This window comes from Capsicum annuum, chromosome 1 (assembly GCF_002878395.1).
Source record: "Capsicum annuum cultivar UCD-10X-F1 chromosome 1, UCD10Xv1.1, whole genome shotgun sequence".
NCBI lineage: Eukaryota > Viridiplantae > Streptophyta > Magnoliopsida > Solanales > Solanaceae > Capsicum > Capsicum annuum.
The window spans coordinates 235,340,952-235,360,368 of NC_061111.1; positions in this window are offsets into that span (position 1 = coordinate 235,340,952).

Below are 19,417 nucleotides of genomic sequence, written 5' to 3' on the forward strand. Positions count from 1 at the left end.
GGAGCTTAAATGTAAAGGAAAAGATGTTGCAGATATCCGACAGTATCCTATTTTATCAATATCAAGCAATACTCCATTTCAAACTAAAACACCATCTTTGCCATTATAAGAGGATGCATCTAAGCAATTACCTTCAGATGGGGTCATATGAGCAAAGGCAACCAAGTCAAGGTACCAATAAGCAACATTTTTTTCACCAATCGACATAGTCGCAAACAACTCAGGAATATTATTAGTAACAAATACATGATTGAAAAAATTTGAACATTGCAAGGATGGGTGGTCAATAGAACCAAAAATTTGACAAATAAGAGTTGAGGTATGGGAACCTAAAACTCCAGAGTATATTAAACTTGAATTGGTAGCCTGCCAGCAATAAGAGACATAAGAAGCACAATTAATACCTGACAAAATTTTTCCAGTCCTACCATTGCGAGTAAAGTCAATTGTAGTAGATCCTTGGTATTGTTAAAACTTGCTAGTTGAACCACACCCTCAACCACCGTGGCCTCGGACTCTAGAAGAATGACTAATACTGTGACCCCTTTTATGAAGGACCAGGACTAGAAAAATTAGAATTAATATGTTTAGTAGCAAAATCTTGGGCAGTGATAGTGGATCAGGACCTTTAAAATGCTGCACATATTGCTTATGAAGTAACAACTTAGAACAATGGTCCTCAAGTATCAATTTTCTAGGAAAGAGAGTGAAATGCCAACTAAAATGTCATATTTCTTCCCAAGACCAAAAAATAGATAAACAATAAAGCCTTGACATTAAACCCCGATTCCTAGACCTTAGAAAATTTCTTAAAATTTTGATCACTACACCCAAAGTGACTCATGGGTATGAATCGTATGTTATGGTATGAGTGGTATGATCTAGTTGTATGCTTGCCAAAGTTGTTTGGTGGGATTGATTTTGGTCACTGGAATAGCTACGACTTGAATGGTACGAGTCATATAGTTGGATGCAGATCGTTTGATTTGGGTTTTCCTTAACTTAATCGGTTACTTGGTACCATAAGTTGGTTCCAAGTATGAGTTGATCTCCATGACTCATAAGTCAGGGTATGAGTCGTACCCACGTGGTAAGTGTTAAAACCTTCTGTGGATTCTATTATTCCATAGATATGGATGAAGGGTACGAATCGTGTACTGCCAATACGACTTGGGTTGGATGAGTCATACACTGGACAATGTTTGGTCCAAGGGTTGAGGCTTTGGACATGAGTGGTGGGTACCACTCGTATCTAAGGGTATGACTCATGAGAGTCAGTCGTACCCAAGTGATAGAATTTTTGTGAAACTTAAGTGGGGGTAATCTGGATATTTTCACACTTACCCTAATAAGGTCTTACGATTTTTTACACACTTGGAAGGTTATTTACTGTAATGCCCCGAAAAATAGTTCCCGAAGCATCACATAGTGCTTGAGGCTACGAGTAGCCCCAAGCTAACCCTTTGAGCCATTTTCATTCTGTTCAACACAAATCAATGGGGTTTCCGTAAATAACCCTCAAATATCAACAGTGTAATCATTGTCCAAGAATAAAAGAATTTCAGAAAAATAACAAAATACGACTTATTATTCAACTCCCAGCATCTATAATAGTCTGACAATCCTCTAAGAAAATCAATAAAACCAGCGAGCCATTGAGACATACCCTAACTGACTAATACTCAATTTTCAAATGTAAACGATTCCGTGAAACTAACATCAGACATCACGTCCTCGAAACATGAGGACTTACCACAACAGAAGATGTAGAACAGTGTGCCGGAAGAATTACTGTCGAACCTGGAACTAAGCACCTGAACCTACATTCCAAGAAAATGTAGCCTACATCCGAAGATGTGGGTCAGTACCATGGAAAGGAACCAAGTATATGGGGGTGTATGCAGTTGTATGAACATTATCATCATAAATATTTATAAGAAATATGCAGGATGTATGAAAGACTCACATAGCCTGAAGAAAATTATCATAATAATGAGAGGATGAAATAAGTACAATAACACATGTGAGTCATCATATAATTTGTCAATCACTTTCAGTTCATCAAGAATATCAATTCTCATAATGTACATATCATTTAAATCTTTCAAAATAATAACTTTCACAATTCAACTTTCAAGTCACTTCACCATTCACCATAGACACAAGGAAACACACACACACTGGGAGATCCTATAATCGACATAAACCATGTGAGCTATATGGAGTCCAACGTACAACCCACGTTGGGGAGAGCCTTCCTATCCTTGCCATTGGAGTAGGACTATCGATATTAAATCCACACAAACTAGTGATCACTATATAAATCATCCTTAGGCTCACTCCTACAGGGGCATGTAGTTCTAGGGAATTAAGGTCACTTTATACCTCCCACTCGGAGCTAAAGATTTCTCCCAGAATTAGCTCAGATTATTTCAAAGACAATCCACAACAAAACAATTTTAGTAATATATAAATATACATCAGGAGCCATCATGCTTCCTATCTATCAAAATCAACCACGTTGTGCATTTCTTTCACATTTAAGTTAAAAACAACTCCATTAAGACCAAAATGTCAAATCATTCAAAATATCTCAAATATTTAACATCAACGTGCTTATAACACACACTTTCTCAAAAAAAAAAACATAATTTCCAATGGGGATTCATGACCCAAATATCAAAGTCATGATAAATATCGTTCAAGATTCATGCTTTATATCTCCACACATGTAAATTCATCTTTCAAAATCATAAACATCAAGATTTCATAATAATAATCATAAGATATGGTTTCATGCTTCAAATTCGTAAAAATCAAATAAAAATCATGCCTTTGTAAAGAAAATTACTTTTAGGTACAAGAACGAAAGAGAGTTCTTCTTGAAAAACCCCACATACCTTGAATGATGAACTTTAGATAGATACTCATTTTTGAGATGTTAATAGTGTCTTTGAATGATGGTTCTTGGAGTTCTTGAACTAGGAACTTGGAATCTCGAATAAATTTGCAGAACTAATGGTGAACTTTGGAGGTTCTTGAAATTGGATGTAGGAGCTTAGGGTTTTGTTTTTGAGAGAATTTGATGAAATATAACATATAATGCTTCTAATACGCATTACTATAGGGTTTGGATGGATTTTGGGTGAGGGTAAATGACCAAAATGCCCCTAAAAATCAAATAATTCTCGAATCTGTCCTGTGGTGGACTATTTTTATAGTTTGAAGTAGATCAACCATAACGTTTTGCTCCGATATCCAAATTGGATGAAACCAATTTCATTAGAAAGAGGACTCTCATATATTTCCGTTGATATATAGTAGCTCACCTAGATCATTGTGTACGAGGAGTTATGTTCATTTGAAGTTTACACAAAAATTCTCTTTTGATAGGCTGAAGTAGATCGACCATAACTTTTTGCTCCAATAGACAAATTGGATGAAACCAATTTCAATGGAAAGGGGACTCGTAGAGCTTTAAATTGATATATATTAGAACACTTAGATAATTATGTACAATGAGGTATGATCACTTACAGTTGGAGCAAAAATACGTCAGGCCTCAGTACTTTTTCCTGCAAGTTTTACTGTTCACTACTATTTATAGTTCAATCGAAATGTTCAGAACTCATCGCTCGGGTATCTGTTTTGGATGATACACATATTGTTCGAAATCTTATTTGATACTCTACGCAATGGTGGATCATAATCTAAGATATTCCGCACAGAAAATTTATAATTCATTCAAGAAAATAGAATCGAACACTTTTATGCCGAAAATTTCAACAAAAAATTTCCCGAGGTACTACATTTACCCTTATATTCTATTCATTAATACTTGGAAACTCATCCTAAACACTCTATAATTCTCTTAAGAACTTTTGGGTATGAAAGATAGGTTTCAACTAAAGGACTAAATTGGGGATATTGTTTGTGGTTTCTCTCCATCTACTCTAACAATTAAGGCATGTTATCGCGCCACATTGTTAGTTCCAACTTAAGGAATGATTTTTATGTATGGTTTTCATGATTTCATTGTTGTATGATTTTATCTTTTCAACTAGGATTTGGGGTTTTGATTATAAATTATTGGTTATGGTTTCCCTTGGTTTTAATTATATACTTACATACTTAATTGGTGTTTTTCTATAATTCGATTGCATGGGAATGTTTAAATGCTAATTGGTATTGGTTTTAGTTATACTATGTCCCCAATGTGTTTCATATAATCCCTATAAGGATATTTTCATTGCATTTACTATTTTTAATAGAACTCATGCTTGTTTTAAATATAGTAAAGGAATTATGCATGGTTTAAGTAGTTTGTAAAGGTAAAAAGGCTAAATGGTTATTCTTGTGGGGAACATGGGAATCCTCTATGTGGTTTAATATAGTTAATGGACGGGATCATGGAATCCCTTAAACCATTATATGGTTGGCTATGGATAAAACTTGCAAGTATAGTTGGTATGATGATGTCACTACTAATTTCTTTGGGTAATCACTGGTTAATGGATTGATTAGTTGCTTGGTAATGGTTTTAATTGGGCAATAATAGTGGGATGTGTAGCGAAGTCTTGGAAGTTGGAGGTCCCAGGGGGACAAAAAATGAAAAGTCATATTGTCATATATGAGGTTTGATCAAAGAGAAACTATGCGTGATGTCACACTTTATATTGGGGGATGTAGTAGTCATCCTAAGTTTTCTTCCCTGGTCATGCAGCTTTATGCACTAGAGCCCTTTCAGCAGGTGCAACTGAACCTATATATCCCATTGGTGGTTTATAATGGCAGATCTACATAGGTAGTTTAAGAAAGATTATTTAAGTTTTTTCTATCTAAGGCTAAAGAACGAAGGAATATTGCGGCAAATCATTGATACATGTCATAGTTAGTTGAGAATTTTAGGTATGTCTAGAATAGTGCAAGAAGATTTTTATTGATAGAAGTTTATAGAGTATGAGAAGTATTCCTTTATGGGTTTTTGCCTTGAATTTCATATGTGGTGATAATGATATGCTTGAATGTCATGTTGAGTTGTATGTGGCTGAATGCAATATGTTCTAGTGAATCCATAGTAAGAGTTCAACGTTAGTCAATAAAGTGGTAAGACATATTATGATTAGGCTATTTGATCTAAAAGAAGACATAAAAGATTGAGTCATGTGGTTTAGACTAGTATTATAGTGTGAAGTGTTGTACCTTGTGATATCAAGTTAGGCATGATCATAGTGAGAGAATTTAGTTTAGTTTAGAGTTTAGTCGATGGATTTATCAATGCCCTTGTGAGAATTATAAGTTGAATCAAATGAGTTTGCTATTTAAAGGGAATAGTATAGTTGAGGGAGTATTTGAGAAGTGTTGCTAAGCTTGAAAGTAATAAGTTGCATTGCCTAAGGCCTACTAAGTCTATCCTAGCTTATGAATATTGTATATCTATGTTCTATACTATAAAGTTGTATCAATGTTATGAGCATTTAGCCAAATTTCTTGTTCAGATCATTCCCAAAATTCATTGCTCCCTAATATTATTAGTATTTCTTAGAAGAGTGTTGAAGAAATACACCATTTAAGTATGAGTAGTCAGTATGGTCCAGTCCATAAAGCCTGCGACCTAGTTTAGAAATCAAGCAGTTAAGCTCCTATACATTTCCAACTTTTTATTTAGTCTTACCACCAAAATTTTTGCGAGTAAGGCCATTCCATGAGGTAAAATGTTTACATTCATGAAAATTATGAATTTAGTTCAGTCCATGCATCATGTTAGAGACTCAGCTATTTAGTTAATACTTAGTTCATAAATGTTCATTGCATGATCTCATTTTTCCAAGTACTCCATCTCAGATATTTTAGTACCTTTGTACAACCTTGGTCTCATTAACTTATGATTTGGGCTTAAATAATGTACTTGGTGATGCCATGAATCCTTTTTTTCTTTGATTCTTATGCATGTCTTGTTGAGGGATGATTCTTAAATGAGAAATTGTATACTTTATTCCATCCTTCATAAGTCATTGAATTTTAATGTATCAGTTAGCACTTTGCAGTTCAATATTAATGATTGTATCATGGAAATTTAAAGTGTGTTCTAAACTACTAGCATGAAGCTGTTCCTTATAGTCAGTAAAGTCAAGTCAGCTCAAAAATCAACTTCATGATAGAATGTTAAGATTTTCATCTTAGATATACCCCTCATTAGTAGACATTTCATGTAAAAATTATTTCATACTTTTTTATGTTTCAATAAGTTCCTACCCATCATTCTAGGATCAATTATTCCAAGGGGGAGATATCGTAACACCCTGTATTTTTGCACTAGAATTTAAATAGTCGTTCCAATGTCTATAAAATCTAATCCCATGATTTACATTTGAATACATGTGTGATTATTATTATCCTAGTGAGAATAGTACTTACGGGTAAAAAATATTCATAGGAAGCACTTAGAGAAAAGTTGAGATGAGAACACTTTTATCGATGTAGTTTTTATATTCGATCGTAAAAGGATCAACTTTAAATAAGGGTTTCTCCTAGATATATTTATTCAGGTTACCTACTATATATCAAATGAAAGGACTTTGATTCTTCTTTCCAATGCACTTGGTTTCACCTTAATCTGATATCAAAGTTGAAAGTTATACACATTTTACCTCAGCATGTCTGTCTGTCAACAAAGTGATAACTTATCAGCCAAGTCGTTAGACAAAACTAGAAATTATTCAATTTCATCTTGAAAATGACGACCTGAGTTGATAAGTCATCAACTGGTTGATAAGTTATCAACTCAAGTAATCAACCAAAAGTTTCTGCAATTCCTAATTTTTTTGTAGGGGTATTTTGGTCTTTTCTTCACCTCAAACTCTACCCCTCCCATGACTTAAAGCATCATAGGTCATTATTTTCCCTCATATTCAATTACTTAACATGTTAATTCTCCACTCTAAAGAATAGTTTCTCCACAAGAACAAGAAACTCATACTTTTCTCCCCTAAAAATCCAACAATTCAATTCTCCTCTACGAGAAAAACCCAAGAATCTAAATTCCCTAGTTGGAAAAGTTCAAGAAAGCATTCAAAATTATATCCAAGGCTATAAAGGTCAAGTTTACTCAATAAATCAAGTCTATTAAGGTACGTGGGGTTATGACCAAGGACACTCTTTTCATCCTTATGCCTAAAACTTGATCTTTATTTAATATTTCATATTTTGCAAATTAGGGTTCATGCCAAATTATCATTATTTGAAGATTATGATGTTACAAGTAGTTTAAATGCTGAATTCCATGTCTATTTTCACATCTTTATGTGTGTGACATGATTTTTCAGATTTTCAATTGAGTATTAAGCATGATATTGTGATTCTTGATTTCATTATCTTGATATTGTTGAAGTATTTCAAGAAGTACATTGAGTATGACTTTTTTCTTTGAATTTTCATGAGTTTAAAGCATGGGTTTTAAGACGTAAGTCTATGTATTGATATTTTAAGAATAATATGATTTTAAGCCTCTTTTATAAGTTGTTTGCAATGATTTAATAAAGAAATTGATCTCTTGATCCTACGCTAATATAAGGAATCCACATTGTTAATACAGTTTAAGATTTAAATAAAGAGAAGCATAATCGGTTTCATTATAAACCTTTGTTCTATTTTAAAGTTGATTTTCTAAAGTTTAAGCGAAAGCATGGTAGTGGTATTTAGCATCGATTTGGGTATGATTCCAAGGTCTCATGCCCGTGAACTACGTGCCACTGTAGGATTAAGATTAAGTGCCCATAGTGGGCTAAGCCAGTGATCACTTAATATAAGGTTATACTTCCTCTCCCCATCGTGAAGTTTTCCCCATAGGGGAACAAGACATTAGACTCCATGACAGCACACATGGTTTAATTTTGTTTGAAGAACCTCCCAGAGTCCCTAAATCCTAAAACAGAATAATAGAATAGCTTTTAGAAACTAAGTGTAGAGACTCACAATTTCATATAGATATTATTTTACATAAGACATTAGCTTTGAGATTTCAGCTTTGAGTTTACAGAGGATAAAGGTGAGTTACACTTAACTTGCATTATTTGATAATAGAATACAAGTACAACTTTTATCTTTTACTGTAGTATGCTTATATTTCACAACTTTTACAGTATTAATGACAATATGAGTCATTAGCATGAATTTCTTCAAAGTTATATGAATGTTGAGTTATTATTTTTACTTATTCATTCAGCCCCATATGCTCAATACATTCCAACAGTACTGATCCACATATACGTCTATGTGTTACATTGTTTAATAATATAGGTACTAGTTGTAGCATACACATCATAATTGGATAGTTTCAGCTTCAAGTCAGTAGGTGATGATCCCTTTTGATTCAATGGTTTGAGTTAGTCACAGTTAAAGTAGAATTTTTCTTTCATTATTCAATCGTATTGATTCGGGATAGTTGGGGGTCATGTTTTGACTACCTATAGTCAATACTAGTAGAGACTTCATAGACAATCTGTAGAGTTAATGTATTTGATTCCAGTTTTGGTTGTATAAATAGAGTTGTAATAATTTTAATATAGTTTTGTACTGACCATATTCAGAAAAGATTTATATTCCATTTGTTTCATTTTGATTTATGTATTTTATTTTGTTGCTAATGATTTATTCCAGTTCAACGGTTAGCTTGGGATCATTTGTGGTCCTATGCACTGTGTGACAACTAAGGGGTCATCTCAGGTTGTTAAAAGCTTTCTAATGGTGTGGTCCTTTTCTAATTAGTCATCAAAAGTTACAAAATGACACAAGGAATTGAAAGGCGTTCATTAGTGCATCAAAGTGGGTTGATTTAATTGTATGCCTTTCTATTGATGAATTATGATTTTTAGCCTGAGGTAAGATATGTAATTTATCCGTTCTTAAAACTTTATTACAGATGTTTCGCTTAAGGAGAAAGATATCTATCAGTATATTGGGATAGTATTTCAATCCTAGAGGTAGTATAAATAGGATTTTATTACCTATGAATAGTAAGATGATCCTAAGGTTAGTGATATGAACTCCTTAGATTAGAAGTCTAAGTGAGGGTAACTTTACAGTAAAAAGGGTTTAGTGGTATTTGTATTAACTTGAAGTGAGTGTTGGGGTTGTTATGTTCTTGTGGAATTGGTTAAGGTGTACCAAAATTAGAAAACCCATGGTAGTCGGTAAAAAAGAGTTGTTAGTTAAAATATTTGCATCTTTAGTTGAAATAAGAGAGGATCTCATGAAGACTTGATATTGTCATACTAAAATCTACGATAGATTGTAAATGGAAGAACTGGTCGGTTAATGATTTATATATTTATCGTTTACTTGGGAAGATCTTAGAAAAGGAAACTTAGTGATGTTTATAGAATTTTGAAGATAGTTGGGGTGTATGCATAGGCAAGTAGATGTGTTTTGTGGGAGGTGAATATTCAATAAATCATAATGGGTTTGGTTATAAGATTAAGATTTACTATCCATATAATGTAGTTTTACTAAAAAAAAGGGTCTCCTAAATCTTATCTAGTAGTTATAAGCTAATTATTAGGTGAGAAGATATGAAGCAACTTTTAATTTGTAGCAGTAATGTTGTGGAAAATATGTGCTTGTAGTATTTAGTTAACTACACTAATAAATTTAGATTGATTAATTTATCATATATTATGATGGACTAGTAGAGAATGAGGAATGTTTCATTGGAAAATCATGAATGGTAATCGATATTATGTTTGAACTTTAGATGTTGACTTTGGTGAAAAAAATGGTACTTTGAGAACAGTGAGATAAGATTTATGAAAAATTAATTTGTAGGATTGATATGATGCGTGAAATAGCCTAGGTTGATAATACTAGTGTTGCAACAAGGAATTATGGCTGAATTAGATGGATAAGAACCTTAAGTAATAAGAGTAAAACATATTAGATATTGAGCTATAAGTGTCTTGTGAACCTAGTTTGTCTTGTTGAATTTCATAGTATGGAGAAGTCTAGGGTGTTGATATATGGTTTTCCATAGAGCTGAATTGAGGAAAATATAGATAGACGATATGAGACCTTGGTGTAGTTTTTAAATTTTTTTGTTAAGTTTTGAGGTTCTGCAACTAGAGGTTAGTATACTAAGGAGTGGAGAATGAATTTTTATGTTCTAAGAAGTATGGATGTGTATGCCCATGAAAATGTTAGTTATAAGACGATGACTTTGGAGGCTTTAGAAAGTTAAAAATAGGACCCCCAAAGGAATATCATAGCAAGAAAGTTTATAGTGATTTCCTCATTGTTTTGAGTATGTTGTTTGTAGATTTGATGAGAGAATATGCCTACAAGTCTAGGATAGTGACCTTTGAGCATAAGGGGAGATTATAACCTAAAGCAGATCTTGAATTTTCTCATGGTGTTGAGTTTTATGGAAGAGTCATGAAAATTTTATTCCTATTATATAAAAATTTCTCCTACTTTGGTTTAACAGGATATCTACCAATGTCTTTGTACTCAAATTGTACTTATGCCTAAGGTTTGAGTTCTCTATGCAATTGATGTCCATTCTTTGACCCTCTACTTATGATCTAGGTGTTTGATATCTGAAGACCTTTCATATCTATTGGATCATTTGTTACATCACATGACCCAACTTGAGTAGTGCAAAAAATACGAGGTATAATTAAATAGTATCACCCACCTTTTCTGTTGTATGTACTCTAGTTCCTGAATTACCCTCCTTATGTTTGGATTGTAGTGGTTATGGAATTATTGTAATATTTTAGATAAGAGAGTAGATGTTCTTATTGTGAAAATTATGGTATGACTACTCGAACCAAGGTTATAGATGAAGTGGGAAGGCTGAGATGAATTTTTGGTTTTGTGAAATAGTTGAGAGGTGGATATATGGTGAAAATCTTTGAGATAGTTATTGAAGTTGGTGGATTTTTGTAGGGAGATCTGTAAATTAGGTGTAGTACAGATAGGCTTGAATATTATGATTGACAGAGAAATAAACTATTGTGTTATGTGGCTAGCACTTCTTGATTAAGACCTAAATTTGTTTGATTACACTAATATGATGGAGTAGTATTCTTAGTTAAATGTGAATTATAGAGCTTTGCATCTTAAGTTAGCACATTTTAACTCCGGATTAAACTTTAACATGGAAGTAATGTATAGTTACACTTAGCTGCTCATAATTATGTCTTTTGCTGGGATGTGTAAGATTGAATAATGAACTGTGGTATTTGTAGTTGTATTCATAGTTAAGAAGTATTTCTATATTTAAGGGCAGTTAGACGTGTCATTGGAGGTAAAGAATGTTTCTATTCTTATGTCCCGCCAAATCTCCTTTCTTGTCTTGTATCTATGTTAATCAAGCCAAGGATTCCTAAAAAAACTCCTTTCATTTATTGTTATGATCATGTTTCATAAAACTCATGCCCAATATCATGTTTATATCGAGTCTCGTTATCTCATGAGTCATTCTTACATGATTGACTTGGTGATTCCATGAATATCTTTTTTTATCCCTATATATGTCTTGTTGAGGTAAGATTCCTAATGTGAAGTTACATCCTTTATTTCATACTTCTAAAGTTTCAAGAAGTTCCTACCCATAATTTAAGGACAAATAATTACATGGGGGAGATAATGTAACCTTCAAAAACATAATTACATGGGGGAGATAATGTAACCTTCAAAAACTTTAGAACCTTTATGCACCCAACATTATGTAAATGAATGTAACTTCCCCAACGTTATTAGAAGTTATTTATACATGTATTAAGTCCGATAGTAACTCCAAACTCTCGACTAATTCGAAACCTCCCATACTGATTTATTTCTCATGAAGTGACTTGCTATAGTAAACTTCAAATAAGAATAACTCTTGGATTTTATTGTGTTTTTTAGATCAAGACACACCAAATGATAGATAATTATATTATCTTTACAACAAATTCAGTTTGTCCATTATCCGACATCGGAGTAAAAAGTTATGGGCATTTTACTAAACCCAGTCAAGTTGTCTACCTACCTATGACACTCTACCAACTGGCCATAGGTACAATTTATAGTCCATAGCTTTGAGGGGTCGTATGTGGGCCTAGACAGCTGTAAAAAGGTCTTATACTTATGACCCTACCTACGGGACATAAATTGGGGGTCATAAGTAGGTTCCGAGGAATGAAGAAAAGGCCTTGATACCTACGACCCTACTTACGAGTCGTAAGTGAGGCCGTCAAGACTTGTTTTTGAGAATTTTTTTTGGCAGTATTAGGGGTATTTTGGTTATTTTTTGTAACACCCTGCATTTTCAAGCTAGAAATTAAATCGGTGTCCCTACGTTTGTAAGCACTAATTCTATGGTTTATATTTAGAATCATGTGTCATAATCTTTTGTCTAGTATATGAAGCGATCATGAGTTGAAAAATGTTCATAGAAATGGCCTAGAGCAAAGTTAAGCTAAGAACCTCTCATTCATAAAAAATTAGATATTTGATTCTATAAGGGTTTACTTTGAACATGTATAACTTTTGACACACATAGAATTTTACTGCTTAAGACCCATTAAATTGTAGATAATTAAATTAGCTTTCCATACCTATTTCGTACAAATCTGATAAATGAGCGAAAAGTTATGACATTTTTCGTGTGAGGCAGTAAGCTGACACAGTCTTAATGCATCGCGTTGACTGCGCCCTGAAATTAAACCTGACGCAAATTTAAAGCTGTTTTATGCATTATTTCAGTTCCTAATGGATCTAGGGGCATTTCGGTCACTTTCCCTTACCTGAAATCCATTTATAACATATGATTTCTGCCCAAGAAGCATAAATTACCCCTTTTATTCAATGTTTCTCCCGAAAACTCCAAGAACAAACTTCAAGTTTCCTTTCCTTTCATAGATCAAGAATTCACCCTCCTAAGTGAAGATCTTCAAGGATAGAGTCAAGATCTAGGTTCCATCTTTCGAACTAAATGATTAAGGTACGTGGGGTTTTCCTAAAACTGCATAGGCATGGTGAAATTGTTTTAATGATGAACAAAGGTTTGGAAATCATGAACTTACAAAAAGGATTTTGGATTTACAAATTTTAATCATGTTTTTGAAGCCCTTCATAATATTGTTTTGGTCTTTAGGCCTTCCCTTGAAAGTGATTTGACTAGTATATATGTATGATTGTGTTGAAGCCTTGAAACATAAATTGAGAGCATGGATTATCAAATTTTTTCCCTCTCCCATTGTTTTACTACTTGATTTACATGTTATAAAATCCTAAATTATATGATCTAGAGAACGGGTCAACAACCTCATTGTCTTACATGAATTTTATGATGATTAAGAATTGGAGAGAGGAACATTATTATGATACACATGCTGAAAATGATAAATGAAGGGACTTCAGGAATGTTTTGAGAAATTGGCCACCACTTATCTAAATTTTTGAATGAATTGAAAGTCTATGCATGATTATGACTAATGATTTGAAATATGAATTTTCTTATACTATATGCTTGTTCAAGTGGCCTGAACATTATTTAGAATGAAATAATCATACATGGCACCTTATGGCATAACTACCCGACTTGCAAGTCTTGGTATGACGACACCAATATAGATAATGCTATGGTAATTCAGAACAAAACAAAATGAAGATGTTTATTCAGATTTTTAGATTTTGAACTTAGAACTAAGCATGTTCAGAAAAGGTTAAAAATGGGCATAAAGAGATGATAGGTAGTGACCCGAAGAAGGCACGAGTTTAGAAAACTCATTTCCCAAAATTGTGTTTTGCCGAAATAGGTTATTATGCCCCTAGAGGGAGTATATGCTGGCCTAGATCCGTGTGGTGTATCACACTCAAACACTGCAACTCCTGTAGCAAAACTTGGGTTTGGGGCTTGGCCGCCAAGATAAGGGTGGACTCCATATGGCCCGTGGGGTTGTAGACTTGTAGGGTGTACCACCTAACTCATAAGTAATACAAAGAATAGAATTGCATTGACAAGAATATTTTAGGATTATCAATGATTTTCCTATGTATTTTTAATCTATATCATTCATGATGTTTCATGATTCGCTCTCATCTATTTTATATATAAAAATACATTATTTTGGATTACTCTGCGTACCAGTATAATTGTATTGACCGCCTATATTTTAGGGTCTGAGGCTCAGTCTACAGGTCTTGCTAAGCCGTAGAGTTATTCAGATAGAAGTGTGCAGTTGGTGAGCCTTCTTTGTTCTGAAAGGCCTATTTCATTCCATATACTTGTTAATTACATTTTTTAGGTCCACTGGGGGCCTTGTCCTAGATTGAGACAGTTTGTTAATTTCTTCTGTAGCAGAGATTTCGTAGACTGAAAACAATTGATATTTAGATGTTGAGGGGTTTCCTTTGTATAGATATTCGTAACTCAGTACATGATCATGATTCAGTAATAACTTTTATTTCTGCATGTTTTCTTTGTTATATGAATATTTAGCAAGATTACTAATTTAGAAGTGCACCCGGGCCATCATGGTTCGGGATGCCCGTCAAGGCTAGGGCCTCGGCTCGGGTCATGACATTTTTCTTATGATTTTCGAACCTTATATACTGAAAATCCTTTTTTAACATTGAATTATGTTCATTCTAAAAAAAAACATCAACGACCCTTCCTTCTCCCCCAAAACATTTTAAGAGGCAAGAACATACACTTAAGGTTCCAGATTCAAGGCGTAGATTCAAACCATATTCATCAAATAAGGAAGTTCTACACTTCATATTTTCATTATTCTATTGAAGCATCAATTTCCTTGATATTTATATATTTTTGAATGATTAATTCAAACTAGAGTCTAAGATTTTTGGTGGTCATACTCTTGCATTATTTTTTCTTGTTTTTAATGATTTATTCATGATTTAAATGTTGGATTTTCAATTGAATTGGTGTCTTCTGTTAATGGTAGAATTGGGAATTTAGTTTATCTAAATATTTATGGATTTTTTATGAAGTTATTGACATGAACCTCAACCCTCATTATTAATTTGGCTGTAAACAAGGATTCTACAAAGGTTTAACATACCTTTTAAAATATTGCTTTTCATTAAATGGTAATGGAATAAAGAGGTATTTGGAATTCCCTTGGGGGATATGATTTTGAATTTTAAATAGAATATAGAGTTACATTAGTTAAATGGTTATGATTTGGCATAATTGGAATAGCTTGCAAGTCTATTAGGATAAAGATACCTAATCGGAAATACCTTAATGAAAGACTCCATGGTTATTAGTTAATGGTATGTGATACTGTTTTAATTTTGGCATGAAGGGAATTATTTACCTCTCCGAGAAAGTTTAGTCCGAAAGAGACAAACATAGGAAACCATGTTGGCCGATGTTGGGGGTTCTTGTCCTAAAATATTGATGACTACTATAGTTATTTTATTGGGAGGTTATTGTCTTTGTAACTTTAACCTATTTCTAGTCCATGCAGCTAATATGAACTGGGTCCTTCTAGCAGTGGTACCTAACCTATATAGCCCGTGGGTGCCTTTAGGTCAGAACGAGCTACATAGTTCAGAACAAATTCTTTAAATACTCTTGTTTCATTCCCTTGCCCCTATCCTATCATCTTATGTATGTATGACTGTGGTGCATGTGCTTTAGGACTGATTTTGATAAATACATATTCCATCCATGTGTTTCATTACTATTTTAGGTACATGTATATTTTATCTCTTTCCTTGGGTTACATGCCAGTTCTCGCCGTACTGACCATCCTCGAATGCTAAATCATTACATGATGTTGGTTTGGGGGATTATGTCGGACCCTATGAAACTTTAGGTGGTTTGATATCCTGGTCGGTCATCTGTGAAGTTGTGAGCGCTCTATCTTTTAGAAGGCCTGGCCTCTCTTTCAGTTTTCATTTATTATTCTAGTACTTTTTGGATTTCCTTTGTCCTGGTTAGGAGCATGTCCCGACAAAGTTGGTACACCTAGGAGTAGAGACTTTTTGGGACAGTGTCAGGATATTATCATTAATTTTGTTTTTGAGTTTCAACTTCCTTTAATTATCACATTTCCTTTATCATTTTGATTGGATTCCACTGGTTATTATTATAATTATTATTATTATTATTATTATTGTTGTTGTTGTTATTATTATTATTGTTATTAGTAGTAGTATTACTGTTGCTAATATTACTATTATTAGTAGTATTATTAGTATTATTGTTATTATTGTGCTCTTAAGTTCAGGTTATGTACCAACCTGAGACTACACCCTAGTTGTTACACGGCGCTTATGATCCCGAGTGACCCCAACCTATCCCATGAGCTGGTATCTGCTGTGAGCAGTGCATAATATAATAATGAATGCGGAAGAATAATTGAAATGCCATAAGGTTTTTATTATGAAATAACTACTTAATTATAAATCTGATAAAAATACAGAAATCTGAATAGTCTGAATAGCTAACTGCATCGTCTGAAAAGCCTCTAAACTAGATACTATGAGTTGATAGGACAAGCCCCAACTAACAATACTAACTACTGATATAAATACATGAAGTAATATAATCTATCATCGGAGGATGAAGACTCACCCCTACTACTGTACTGCTGATGATCTGAGGGACTAAGTGCGATTTGAGAATTCAGCGTCAACACCTATGATATGATACATCATTGCGCAAAAGAAAAGGTACGCAATCAGTACTTTGAATATATTGGTATTCTAAATGAGATAGCCTGATATGCATGATTTCATGAACAAAACTAATACTTAATAGGATATGCATGTAAAGCATGGAGTACTTAGTAGAGTCAATGGAATCTGTAGATACTGATAATGCATGGAAATCTGTAAATACTGAGGAGGCATGACCAAGCATATAACATAACAGAGTAAAATCTGTAAACTGAAATAATGAAGTAACTGAAATCTGTATACTTTGGTCAAATAACACTAAGACTGAATAACTGAGCTGGAACTATAACAGAGACTATATCTAAGACTGTGGGAGGTATTATCTAACCGAAATTCCCCAATTTGAGCTAATCGAGGTCCAACCTATAACCCTAATTAGAAGGATGTCAATACCATACCACAGCTACTAACAATGGTTGGGTAGATCTACGAAACTGATATATTGTCCAAAGGACTAAGGGTGTCAAGCCTGAACTAATGGGTGACCCATGTAAGATAGTAAAGCCTAATCTGATGGGTGACTACTCATATCCTGCGCTTGATATGTAGTTCTATAGTATAGGGACTACTACAAACTATTCTGCCTATCTGATAGGGAAGCCGCCATCCCTACACTCATTCGGTGCAAAATCATACTCCCAACTGAAAGACATTGAGATACTAAACTGTTCTGACTTGAATAACTGTTATCTGACTGTTCTGATAATGCTCATAATATAATCTAAATACTATTCTATAATGTACTAAGGTTGGACTAATTGAACAACTATGGTTTTTGTGTTTTCAATACCCCCAGGACTCAAAACAACAATAGTAAAATGGCACTAAAGCTTAGGGGACAAAATGTGAAGGCTTTTACTAAACCAATAACTCTTGTAGACATTTTATCAAACACTTGTTGTTCATGGTTTAAGATAATCATAGTAATATCCTAAAACAAATAGAAATAGCATAAATTCGACATAATAGGGTTAAATTGTGGTCTTGTTCATTAAATAACTACATTAAAATGTGGAGGATTAAGTATTAACAATAATTTCATGGTAACATGGTATAGAATCATAGTTCATGGAGATTCATGGGTGAAATCACAATTTAAAATATAATAACTTGAAAAGATCACAATTTTATAATTTAAAAAAGGTTTCTGGACTTCATGGATGAAATATATCAATGGATGAACATCAAACATACATGGGATGATGATTTTGAAACGATTGATTGAGATTTCTTGAGATTTGACCTTTATTCTTGAGAGCTAGGGTATCTTGTTCTTGAAAGAAGAGATTTTCACATAGAGAGAAAGTGAATAATTATGAGTATTTATGTCAATTAGGGGTTAAATTTTGTGTTTAGGACGAGTTTAGGGTTTAGAAAAAAACCCAAATACCCTTAAGCGAATTTAAAAACACAAGCTAGAAACTGGAATCCCAATTTTTGGCCTTGGTGAAATGTGCCACTATTGCATCAAGCCACTGAAAAAGGGACAATTAGGACTTGGACAAACGCCGCGATACGCCACCATCGTGGTAAGCCTGTGGATGCCAATTTGGCCATCTTCGCGACGTGCCATGATCGCAGAGGCCCACTGGAAATTGACAAATGGGAAATTGGCCTGCTCTATGACGTGCCATTATCACAGAGTCACATTGGAAATCGACAATTGTAATTTGCCCTACCTATGTGAGACTCTACGGTTTAAAATAATGGTGTCTTGCGACTGAAACTTAAAATCATCATAACTTCTTACCCAATTATCAGATTTGGGCAAACTTTATGTCGTTGAAAAGCTAATTGAATTTCCTACACAATGGAAAGTTCTAAACTGAAAATTATTGAGTGTTTCAAGAATTTCATATATGAATAGTCATGTATTGGGAGTTGGATTATTCTAGGAAAATATGGGTTGTTACAGGTTATGGAGTACATCTCCAACATTATTGGCTTTGGATGCCCATCACGGCCAGGCCCTAGTTTGGGTTGTGACAATGTCCATAGTGCACCTCTATGGAGTGCCGCTTCCAAAATTGAAATTCAAATGTTTGATGCTGAAGTATCATGTAACAGAGAATACTTTGTATCGAATAGCTAGCCTTTATCATGCCTCGCCACTTATGGAGACACTCAACATACATTTGGAATTTGGGGTCGTAATTTCTCTTGATTTATGCTCTTCTTTCTATAGTCTTTTCTTTTTGAATTTTAGTCCCCCATTCCCAATACTTTTTTCATAAAGAGAAAGTAAATAAAATTAAACATTAATTATCAACAAAAATAACTTGGTTTATGTACTATTTGAGCATCTCTGATACAGATTAGATATTGCAATCATTTGCTAAGAACTGTTCAAGATTTCTAGATTTTTTAAAAATTATTCCATATCTCGACATACTGTGAAATTGTGTCCTGATTATAATCTCTGTTCCAAGTTGATGATTTACCTTTGCACCTTGAAAACTACAGTACCTAAAAGATGTCCAACTTCACATTAATTAGATGAGTCACAAACATAAACAATGTTACAGTCAACAAAAAGAAAAAATACAAAGCACGATGATACAAATCAAAATTTATATCATCCCTTAAGCATGAGAGTACCAAGAATAAATAGTTGATATAACTCTTCTATCCTATTAGGATTTAAAATGGAAGCTCTGACCACCTAGGATGCAACGAAGAACAAATAAACAGAAACTGGTAAATTACTAAACTGCTATATTTAAGT